We start from the raw sequence: 11,471 nt of genomic DNA, 5'->3' as shown, positions 1-11,471 counted from the left end.
TGCATGTTAAATGACAAAAAAACTGCATGCAGCTCTCGTGTGCTCTTCTAGGAACTGTTAAAAATGTCAAAAGTAAACACAATTCAAAAATCTGTGCAACTGACCTATCAGAAAAAGTGTCTACCAGCATGTGCATGACTTTACCAGCACACCCAGCAACTCCCGATTTGATAAAGTCTCAAATCTTGATATAGCTTGCTGACAAAACAGCTGTGGCAATCTGGTGGGAACAAACCTCTTCAAGTGGCAGAGAAAAGTGCCTGAGTACTAAGCTATTTTAAATGCTTGTGTTGTTTCAAAAAAGCTGGAGAAATCTAAGATTTTAGCTTATCCATCAATGAGGAAGCTGCAAAATTAAACTGACACATTTGACTGACTGAACGAAACATTTTAAGGGTTTCTCTCAAGGCGGTGAACAGAAATAAGGGACAAAGTGAGGGGAAAATTCCCGAATTCATTTTCTGTCAGAGATGCACCTATGGTAAAACAAAGATGCTTTCTTTTAGTTCTTACTATGTCAAGATATCTAAAAACACAGTCATCAATTTCTTGGCAATGAAAAAGAAATAAACAAGGCAAGGCAAAAAATTCCCAGAACTGAACCCATCTTGTGTTTCCAAACATTTATGAATGAGAACTACTAAAGAAGCTAAAACTTTACCCAGGATGCACAACGCTGACACGATTCCTCGCACCATAAGTGTATGTCACAGAATCCATCTTTTTGTGCTGTCTTTTAGAAATTCACCAGAGAAGCTTTTTATGTGAGGTTACTTCTTAATCCCGGATGTTTTTCACATTACAACTAGAAGTGTTAGTGTATTTTATTGAATTTGTATAAACTAGAGTAGTGGACAATGAAGTGGATGAAGTGAAAAGAAAAATGGCAAGTTGTTTTCTTAAAAAGCAAGCACTTTTTAGAACATTCATTCACTGCAATTACAGCAGCAAAACATTTGGGCTACATTTCTGTCAGCTTTGCAGAATTTCTAACCCATCCTTTGCAAAATAGTTCATGCTCAGTCAGGCTGGATGGAGAACTTCTGTGAACACCAATTTTCAGGGAATTGTGTTGGCTGCTTCTCTGAATAATGCTCTCCTTGAACAACATGAATGTTTAGGTGGAAGTCCATGTCTTGGTACATTTGAAGGTGTGCCATATTCTTTTCATTTCAACAATGGTCCATGAGATGTTAAAAACCTGAGCTGAGATTAATTTATGCACAATAGGATTTGTCCACCAATGAGGTGACTTCTTTAATTGGTAGTTTTTGTTTAAGGGTATCAACAAAAGTGGCTGAAGGCATATGCGTGCCACTCTTTTCAGATTCTAAGATTGTAATAAAAAAAAGAAAACCATGTACAATTTTTCTTCCACTTCATATTGTGCACTACTTTGTCTTGTTTATCATAAAATCCCAACGAAACACAATAAAGTTTGTGGTTAAAACATCACAAAATATAGAAAGGTTGAAGGGAAATACTTTTGCAAGGTGTTGTGAGAGAAACATTTGCTGCAGTCATTCTGCTGATTTCTTACAGTCTTCTGTTACGCTCTAAAGTCTGAACTATTGTCTAAAGAGTCCATCAACTTAAAGTAACTTTATGCTTCATAGTCTCTTTTGGAGAAGCAATATTTTGCATGTTCACTCTTGGGATAATAAACTTCATAGTGGATATGTACATAATGTGCAAAGGTCTAATTCTTCTCTATATATATTGTAGCAGCTTTGACAACCAGATTTTTTGCATTATGTCTGATCTCATTTACATGCTCCTGTTTAAGACCAACCAGAGCGCATCTCTATCACATGATCTCCAACTGTGGAAAAGGCACCACAGAAAAGTCTGGAGAAATTTGCACATACTCCAGGGATTCTGTCAAAAGTCTATTGTCCACTCTGTGTGGTAACAGAGGTGACAAGGAGTTCATAGCTGATATACAAACGGTTACAATTACTACAAAGGCAACTTTAAAAATGATTGGTAGTCTCTGAGTTTGTGTGTTTGTTATTCACCTCAAGATGCACAAATATACCACAAATACACACAAGTCACGGTTTGGCAGGTCTGGGTTGGCAATGCATCAAAAGGGTGAACAATTGAAGTTTCATTACCAAATAGCTAAAATCATATATTTTCTCCTGAGCATTGTTTATGGCTGCATTGTTTTACAAGGCATTTGTTTGGTATTCATAAAGTATGGTAATATTTTTTTTCTGTTTAAATTGAAGTGATTTATAAACTATTGGTGATGGAAAAAATGGTTTTGATGGCTGTCGATGAAGATTTACAGTTAAACTCCACCAGCTCCATCTCAGACTTGGCAGGTCTTGGTTAGCATGTTCATGTTGAAGTACAATTAGAAACTGAAAAGATGTGACTTCAGGTTTACCAAGAAAGTGTTTATTCTCTAGAAGTACCTTGGCAGCATAACTTAAGTTTGCAAAGCTGTATATCTGTATATAAGCAAAAGACCTCTGAAAGAGAGCGAAGTAGAGATGTTTAGCCATAACAGACACCTGCATGTTTGGAGAAAGACGCACACAGCATATCAGCACAAAGATGTCAAGATTGGTGGTGGAGGGCTGATGATCTGGGCTTGTTATGCAGCAAGAGAGCTTTGCAGTCACAGAGTGGACCATGCAGTCCTCTGTATATCAATGTATTCTAGGGTCAACTATGAGGCCATCTGTCTAACAGCTGAAGCTAGGCCCAAACTGGGTCACCAACAGGACAATGATCTAAAACCCCTTTAGCAAAACTACAACGAAATAGAAAAAGAATAAAGGTATTGTAATGGCCCAGTCAAAGTCCAGATGTCAACTTGCCTGAAATACTGTGCAAAACCCCCATGTCTGTAAAACAAATGAACTAAAACAATGCTATAAAGAAGAATGGACCACAATTTATTCTACAATGTTGCTTCAGAGCAGCAAACTGAACTTTTATTGAGGTGCTCACACTTGCTGATAACCACATAATCAAGTTCATTTAATTAGCAACAATGTCCTTCTATTTTTGATCTTAAATTCTGTGGAAGCAGCATGGGCCAAATTAGTTTTTCCCATGACCATAAAACACAAAGAAAGTATCAAAATTAGGGTGAAGATGCGAGAATTTAAAGAATGTTACAGCGTATGGAAAGCCTATTTATAATATACAACACATACTGACAGAGGCACCGCTAGCTCCTATAGCAACCAAAGTGAACTCTGAGGACTTCCAACCTCACACTGATTGGTGACTGAGTAACTACATTACTTAACTGTCAAGATGTATCCTTCACTCAGAAGGTTAATGCTAAGCTCGGAGTATTTAGCATTTACAGGCTCACTTTGGCCCCTCCTATAGTCAAGATTATTTCAGGGGTCCAAAATCTTGATTTTGAGACATAGTTTTCATACATGACACTTAATTATAGGAGTTTTCCTAACAGTTATTGTAACAAAATCCAAGTTACGTTCAAAAAGTGCCTTCATAATCAGCCTTTCTTCAAGCTTCTGATCTTCATTAGCAGCACCTTCACAGGCAGAATGTGTGTATCTGCAGTTTTCCAACAACTTTCCATTCTGCATCTGTTAGCTCAATCCTGCCCTCTGCCTCTGGTGCTCTTTCTGACAAGGTGACCTTGTCCATCTGTCTCAGTCAGCAGCTTAACAAATTAACCAATATTCTGACCAGGGTCCTGAATAATTGCAGAGGCCGTGGCCCGTGAAACCAGGACTCCTAATATTAACCCCGTTGACTCGCTAAGGATGAAATCGGCGAGTTAATGTTCCTCGACACCTGAGGCTGTGGGGTACATGATCCTTGCACTAAATCCTGTTTTGCAATAAAGTTAGGAAAGTTCATCATAAACCTCTGTATTTGACCTGTGATCAGCATTGCTAGCTTAGCTAAAACCTAATCAGTAACCAGTACTAAGTACAATCATTTCTAGGTTTTTTACATCTGTCAGGCTTTGTCTTTAAATAAAAGTCTAGCACAAAAGGGTAGGGTGGGGGGGGGGCCTCTACTCTGTTCTCTCAAACCCCCAGTTGGTCGTGGCAGATGGCCGCTCACACTGAGCCTGGTTCAGCTGGAGGTTTCTTTCCGTTAAAAGGGAGTTTTCCTTTCCACTGTTGCTACATGCTTATCCAGGAGGAGTGAATGCTGCAAGTCACTGACTCGATGCAATCTGCTGGGTTTCCTTAGATAGAAAAATGTTTTAACTAATTTTAATAATAAACTGAATTTCACTGCACTGTTTAATAGTTAGATTCATTGGAATGTATGTACCTGACTTGAAATCTGTATGATTTGATTGACTCGACTATGTAAAGTGCCTTGAGACGACGTGTGTTTTGAATTGGCGTTATATAAATTAAAACTAAGAAAACTTTTCAGCACACAGCTTAAGTGTCCTGGCAACAAGATCAGGACATCAGGGAACAGAAAAACTGTAAAAGTTTCCCCCCTTGGTTCCTCGCTCCAGCTGATGTCTTGACTGCAGAAATTATGCAATGGGCAAATTGAAGTTTTAACCTAGATTGCATAATACCAAATATTGGTTATGTCCACATAACCAATATTTTCCATTTGCTTCAGTTTGAGGTCAAACTGTGCTGTACTTTAGATTTCTTAGAATAGGTTGATTAAAATAGAACATGGTTTTGCCTTCCTCCCGTTTCCACTCCAGTCATGAGTTTTACTCCAGATCCCCTGCCCTGTTGCAGGATGGGCCGAGAATGCAGGAAGTGGCTCCTGCCGTCTCCATGGCAACCCTGAGGTCAGACCCGGGAGGCCGGAGACCCCTCCTCAAACACAAAGAGCTCGAAGGCCTAGATCAACACAAACAACCCGGCTAAAACACACACACAAACACACACACACATACGTGTCCATGCACAACAGCAAGCACAGTCACAAGACATGAGCTACACTCCACTCCGCAAACTAAAGCATTTCCTGCACAATCCTCCATAGCAACGACATACTTTCAAAGAGCTGCATGAAAACGTCTGTGAGGCATTGGCGAAGAAGCACTATTGGAATGTGTAGGATCTGATAATATACCTGGTGTTCCACTATGGATCCACATTTTATGTAAGGAAAAAGGAAATCTGTAGGGATTTACATTCAGAAATATAACTAGGACCATTTGCAACATAGTTCACAGTGACATCAAAACAAATATTTTTAATCAAATTAGCTGGTATATTATCAGAAGTTTTGGTCAGCTACAGGATCTTCTGTACCAAAGAAAATGGACCGTTAAACTTCCCCATGAAGTAGTAAGAGATTTCCCCACAGAGTAAGAGATTTACCTCAGCCACCCACATCTCCGCCTGGGAACCACAGCGACCTTCATCCCAAGGGAGGAAAGACACAAACAGGGCAGAAAGCTTATGTCTTACACACCCATTACACATTACTTTTAATAAGTGATCTACTCAAGAACAGGATAGTTGAACTTTTACTTCTGGATGGTTGTTCTTCTTTAGGAAACAGCAACACAATCTGAGATAAATGAAATCCAACTATGTAGTATATTGTCCTAAAAAGAGTAGGCACTATGCATACATGATCCTCTACATCCCTTTGTTGTACAAATGTCTGCGTCTTAATAGTAAAAACTGCATGTAAAATAAGGTTCATGGGGGGAGTGTTGGCCCAGTGGTTAGAGAGCAGGGCATTTGCGTCCTTTAGAGGCCAGAAGTACCCTGGTATAAATCCCACAGCCTGCCACTCTGGGTCCCTGAGCAAGACCCTAAGCCCAGAGCTAAGCACCAGAGCAGTTCTTGCATAAATGCTGCCATGGGCGAGCCCTTTGTCACAGTTTATGTATGAATCTAGATATATAGCTACTTATTTAGAATTAATTCCAGGTTTGACCAGTTTATATATTATGGTTTTTCCACATTTCTCAATCCAAGGTAGTTCTAATACTTAAAAAAAAAATTTGTTTTTCTGTTTTGGGAAACAGAAAAGAAGATTTATGAAACTAAAACTGTGTTTCACAAAATTTCTGTTTAGAGTAGAAACATTCAGTCCATGTTTGATCCGTTTAAGTAACTTAGATTTTGAAATAATCAAATGCAATCCAGACTCCTTAAAAGCCTGTTGAAAAGCCCTAGGGTTTTACGATATGCTGGAAACTGTGAATCAGATGTCTTCTTTGGTGTCAGCCATGTTGCCATCTTGCTTCTGTGTCTACACTTTGCAAAACATAGAGGACACCCACTCCCCATTGATCACACTGGCAAATAAAGGACAGAAAAGTTGTCTGGGGTGCATCTGATAGGTAACTGTTTTTATTTTTAGAGTGAGTGCAGTGTGGTTGAAAGGTTGTTGAGGTTTGACTGCATTAAACATGCTTACCAATCCTGGAAAATATTTCATTTTTAATGTACAAGCTGTATCTATTATCCTCAGAAGCTGGAAGTTGCATCTGATAATTAAGTCACAATAAACATAACTGTGTCACAGCTGCAAGTCAAAAACAGTGGAATTTTATATGTCCTGTTCAAAGTGACCAGAAAAGCTTCTATTAGCCTTTTATGCTAACAGTAGTTCACATTTATCAGCACTTTATGCTTATAATGAACAACATCCAGCCAATAACAATGCATTCCTCCATATTTTAAACACCAAAGGAACATGTTAACAAATCACTAGAAGTGTGAATAAGCTTCTTATGTCTGCAGCTATTTTTCTGTTTTTTAAGCACAGCAGCCATTATGGATTTTGAGGTTAGGGTTGCTTGGGGACCTCAGATTTTACACATTTTGACTTCAGTGGTCATTCTGATTTTTCCAACTTGGAGATTCCAACTTTCAAGAACAAATTAAACACATCAATATCTTTGGGCTAAATTGGGACAATGACCTGAATGTAGTCTACAACCCAAACCAAGAACAGCTTTAAAATAGATTCAGTATCTGAAGGGGCCAATTCAAGTATGTGATATATTATAAACAAGTCACTGTAAAAAAATACACACATAAGACGCTGTGGCCAGCCTAGCAATAGACGACGATTTGCTAATGCAATTTTAACAATGCCAACTAATTTAAACTTTATTTTAACTAAACAATTAAAAGTAACAAACATGGATCATAAAGGAAAGATGTGCTCCAGGTTCACTGCAGTAGTTTTGAATCCAAAAGATTATCTCCAGTTCTGCATCAAAGTAGGTGGTACCTAACCTTTATCTGATTTTTACTCAACTCAAAACAAAAAACGTATAAGAAGATGAGGTTTTTGTTGCGGTGTTTATAGGCTGACAACAGTTGGAGTTTTTAGTTTTGATGAATTTTATGAACAATTAAGGAAAACCTGGTTGATTGATTGCTGCATCACTAACCATCAAATGCAAATATAAATATAAATTGTTGCGGTCAATTTGGATCTCTTTTTACCCCTTTAATGTACATATAACACAGGTTTAAAACCATTCAGGCTGGAGTGAATGCTTGCAGACTACCTTCAGAACAAGTATACAACTTTAGTAGACTCAAGAAATTTTGATATCAGTGATCCTTCAGGTAACAAACAAATTAATTGTGATGTAGCAATAAAACGTGCATGGTCAAAAGAAAAAAAAATAATGCTTCAAACACAAACTACTAAAAAGAGAAGCACAACACATGTAAGTGAACTAGGAAATAGAGCTTGTGGCCAATTATGCTGCGTCCCAGTCTATGAATTCAGAACTCGGATCACTGAATGAAGTTGCACTAATCTTAACATGCACTCAGTGACCAGAACCACTACAAACACCAAAACACATGTATTCCTCAGTAATTTGGACTTTCAAGCACTGTAGCAACATGTACAACAAAGGAGGCGTTTCAGTACTGTGGGAAAGATTTAATGAGATACAAAGTAAGTGCAAATCTTTTATAAACTGTTTTTATTGCAGTTATTAAGAAGTTTTCACTTCTTGGCATATTGGACTTTGTGGTCAGAGTTGTCGAGAAATCTCTACATGTTCCACCTAATAACATTTGAAATTAAACATTTCTTGGTGATTGTCTTTGGTCAGAACTTTCACAGACTGAGAGAAATGCATTTTCCCAGGTTGTCAGCTTTCTTATGAGGCCAACTCGGATTATCTTGTTATCATTTGAACAGTTTTTAATGCTCTGAGATGAAACAATTTGTTTTAACGCTACATGCATGCTCAGTATGAGGGATTGCTGCAAAGTCAACGCCAGTGACTGTCCACTGTCTCTACATGCTCAACCAGGAGGAGTGAATGCTGCAAGTCACTGACTGGATGCAATCTGCTGGGTTTCCTTAGATAGAAAAACTTTTTATCCAATTTGAATAAAAAGCTAAATCTGACTGCACTGTTCAATTGTTAGGATTAATTGGAATGTATGAACCTGACTGTTGTGAAGTGCCTTGAGACAACATGTGTTGTGAATTAGCGCTATATAAATAAAACTGAATTGAATTGAAACTGAATTGAAATTGAATTGAACTGAATTGAATTAACATGAAGCTCATGAAATGTTGCAAACATAGAACGCGTTTTTCTCTCTTTTTCATTTGTTTAGCCAATTTAAGCAGATGTTTCAAGAAACTAAAGAAACTGACTAAGTCCAAGTCCGGTTGTGGCCTAATACTGTTTTAAAATGTCAGTGTCAGTGTGGTGGTTCTTAAACCCTCTATATTCTAAGGTGGTTCCTGTTACAAAACATTTGAGAACGACTGTAATAAAGCAACCCACAGTTTTGAGTCCGAACCGACTGTCTTAACATTGGGCGTAAATAGTGAGAACATAGGGAATAATTCATTCTCCAAGTTTTGTGCATACTTTATTTTATTTCTCATTGATTTTTCTATGTCTAATACAAATATGCAAAAGCAGTCCTAAATTGCCTTCTCTACGTCGGAGCTCGGCATTAAAGCAGTATGGGGTAATTTAACTCCCAGCGGCCGACAGCTGGCTCAGTTCTGCGCATCTTTGGGTTTAAGGATGGATTTAAACCTTTAAGCTGCAGCTTTTATTCTTTTTCTGCGTTTTTACCAAACTGTGACTGAAATGTAAAGCGATCTGCTGAGGGTCAGGTGATAAACTCACACAGCGGGAACAGGGAACAGTCATTAAAGTTGTAAAATTTTAAAATAATAAATATTTATATGTGTAGGCTATTACCTTTAGATGTGTCCTTGTTTTCTGCATAGAAGCGCCTCTCCTGTCCTGACTGGGACTGATCTCTATCAGCTGTCGAGGTTTTTGTGTTGGACGGGGTCCAGCCCCTCGCTTTTTTACTCACTGACTGAGGTAAAGTTATTTTTACACAGCAACTAACCGTTTCCTGAAAAGCGGATGAAGAAACAACTCCAGAAAGGTTAGGTCTAGAAATTATGAGACGCATGGCTAACATTTGGTACATCAAAAGTATGTAATTTCAATATATTATTTTAAGAATTTTTAACTTTTTTTTTATTTTAATTTTTTTTGGTCGTGGTACGATTAGTTTTATTTTGAAAGAACATGCTTTACATCCGGAATTGTCTGGTGTGACGCGTTTAACTTGGAGCACCTTGGATTCTCACCTTGGGGACGCAAAGGATAACGCACACAGGGGCGTGCGTATGCACACGCACACGACTCAAATGTGACGTCATTATTTTAAATAATGACTTTTTCCCTGAAATAACCTCGCTCCAATTCCCACAGGTTACACAAGCCTACTTCACCTCCAGTTCTGTGATTCTTCCTATTCTTATGCTAACATGTATACGCTTTCATCCAACACTTCCAACCAAGAAAGAAAAGATAAACAAGCAACTAACTAACTAGGATCAGATCCAAGTCTGTATAATGAGGATGGACTATGGGGCAGATTGTGTCACCTTGGAGAGACTGCTGTTTGTCCTTCATTCTGCTGACTGTTGGGAGGTCAACAGTGCACTGATGTCCTTTTCGTTCTGCACTGATCAGCTTACAGTGATTCAGTAGCCTGTCTCAGTTTCTCTGCAGGATTCTGCAGCTTGCAGAGTTAGCTATGAAGGGACACTTCTTTAGTCATACAGCAAAAGCATACAGATCCCTGATAAAATTCCTGTTTACTCACATCTGAAAAATTGAGACCCTGATAAATCCTTTACAGTGACATATATCCTATACTATTAAACTGAAAAACAAATCTGCTAGGAAGGGAAATATAGAAAAATAAAAAAGGTGCTGTGACCTGGTTGTAATAATTTGTCAAAACATATTTTGATTTAATTTCAGTATTCAGAATGACGGCAATTTACACCAGCAAATCTTGTGAATCTGATGAACCTGAAATAAAGTAAAGCTTTCCTTTTAGAATTTTTCTGACATTTGCTAGTTTGCAAAGGTTAGAGGTTACACAGTCACTCCGGCGAAGGATAAAAAACATGCCGACAGCATCATATACAGTCATATTCAATAAATTAGAATATTATTGAAAAGCTTATTTATATCAGTGACTCAATTCACTAAGTAAAATACATTATATACACAAACTAATGTTTTAAAGCCTGTATTTCTGTCAATTATAATGATTTTTTGCTTTTTAATTATATTTATTCAACAATAGACACAGTGTATACTGATTAAGATTCACAAAATAAATGTATAGAAAAAATATTATATCCTCAGCGCATTTTTCATATTTTGTCCGTTGCACAGGTTGATGGTCCCTAATAAACCAGAGCAAAGCCAAACAAATAAAGATAAAACAGCATAACAAGAATAACAGGTACACCATTGTTCAATATCGGATCTTTGGTTTTCCAGTAACCATGCTTTTGGGTTTTTGGTGACTAAATTGAGAGTTGGGGGTTCATATTTTATGTGGTATGGATGTGATAAAACCTTTATTCTCTGTATTTCTGGACTAAGAAGTAGGGCTGCAAGACAGTAAACCTTTCTCCAATGAAAACATCCAGGCCTGGCTAAAATCTCCCAACATCTTCCTGGTATAACATGTTAAGGTGTAAAGAGACCCAACTGGAACTTTTGGGGAGTGTCACCAAAAAGAACTCCCCTTGAAACATGGGGGTGGCAGAATCATGATCTGGGGTTACTTTTTATCCAATGGAGCTTGACGTTTTAACAAAATGGATGAGCAGTTCCAAATACCAGTCAGTTTTGACCCAAACCTTTAGGTGTCCCCTCCTTGAACCGCCACCTTAACATGGTGGAGGGGTTTGAGTGCTCGAATGATCCTAGAGGCTATGTTGTCTGAGGCTTAAATGCCCCTGGTACAGTCTCCCATGGAAAACAGGATCTGGGTGCCAGATCAGACAAAGAGCGTTCATGAGGACAATCGAGGCACGTGACGTCGCCCGGTACAGCGGAGCCGGGGTCCCATACTGAAGCCAGGCCTGGGGTCGAGACTCGTCAGAGAGCGCCTGATGGCCGGGTTGCTCCCCCAGTTTTCCCATCACCAGCAGGGGGAACCATGAGGGACCGGTGCAAAGAGGACGAAGGTGGAGACCTC

The sequence above is a fragment of the Girardinichthys multiradiatus genome, chromosome 22 (genome assembly GCF_021462225.1).
Source record: "Girardinichthys multiradiatus isolate DD_20200921_A chromosome 22, DD_fGirMul_XY1, whole genome shotgun sequence".
NCBI classification, from domain to species: Eukaryota; Metazoa; Chordata; class Actinopteri; order Cyprinodontiformes; family Goodeidae; genus Girardinichthys; species Girardinichthys multiradiatus.
This window is presented reverse-complemented; position numbering follows the sequence as displayed.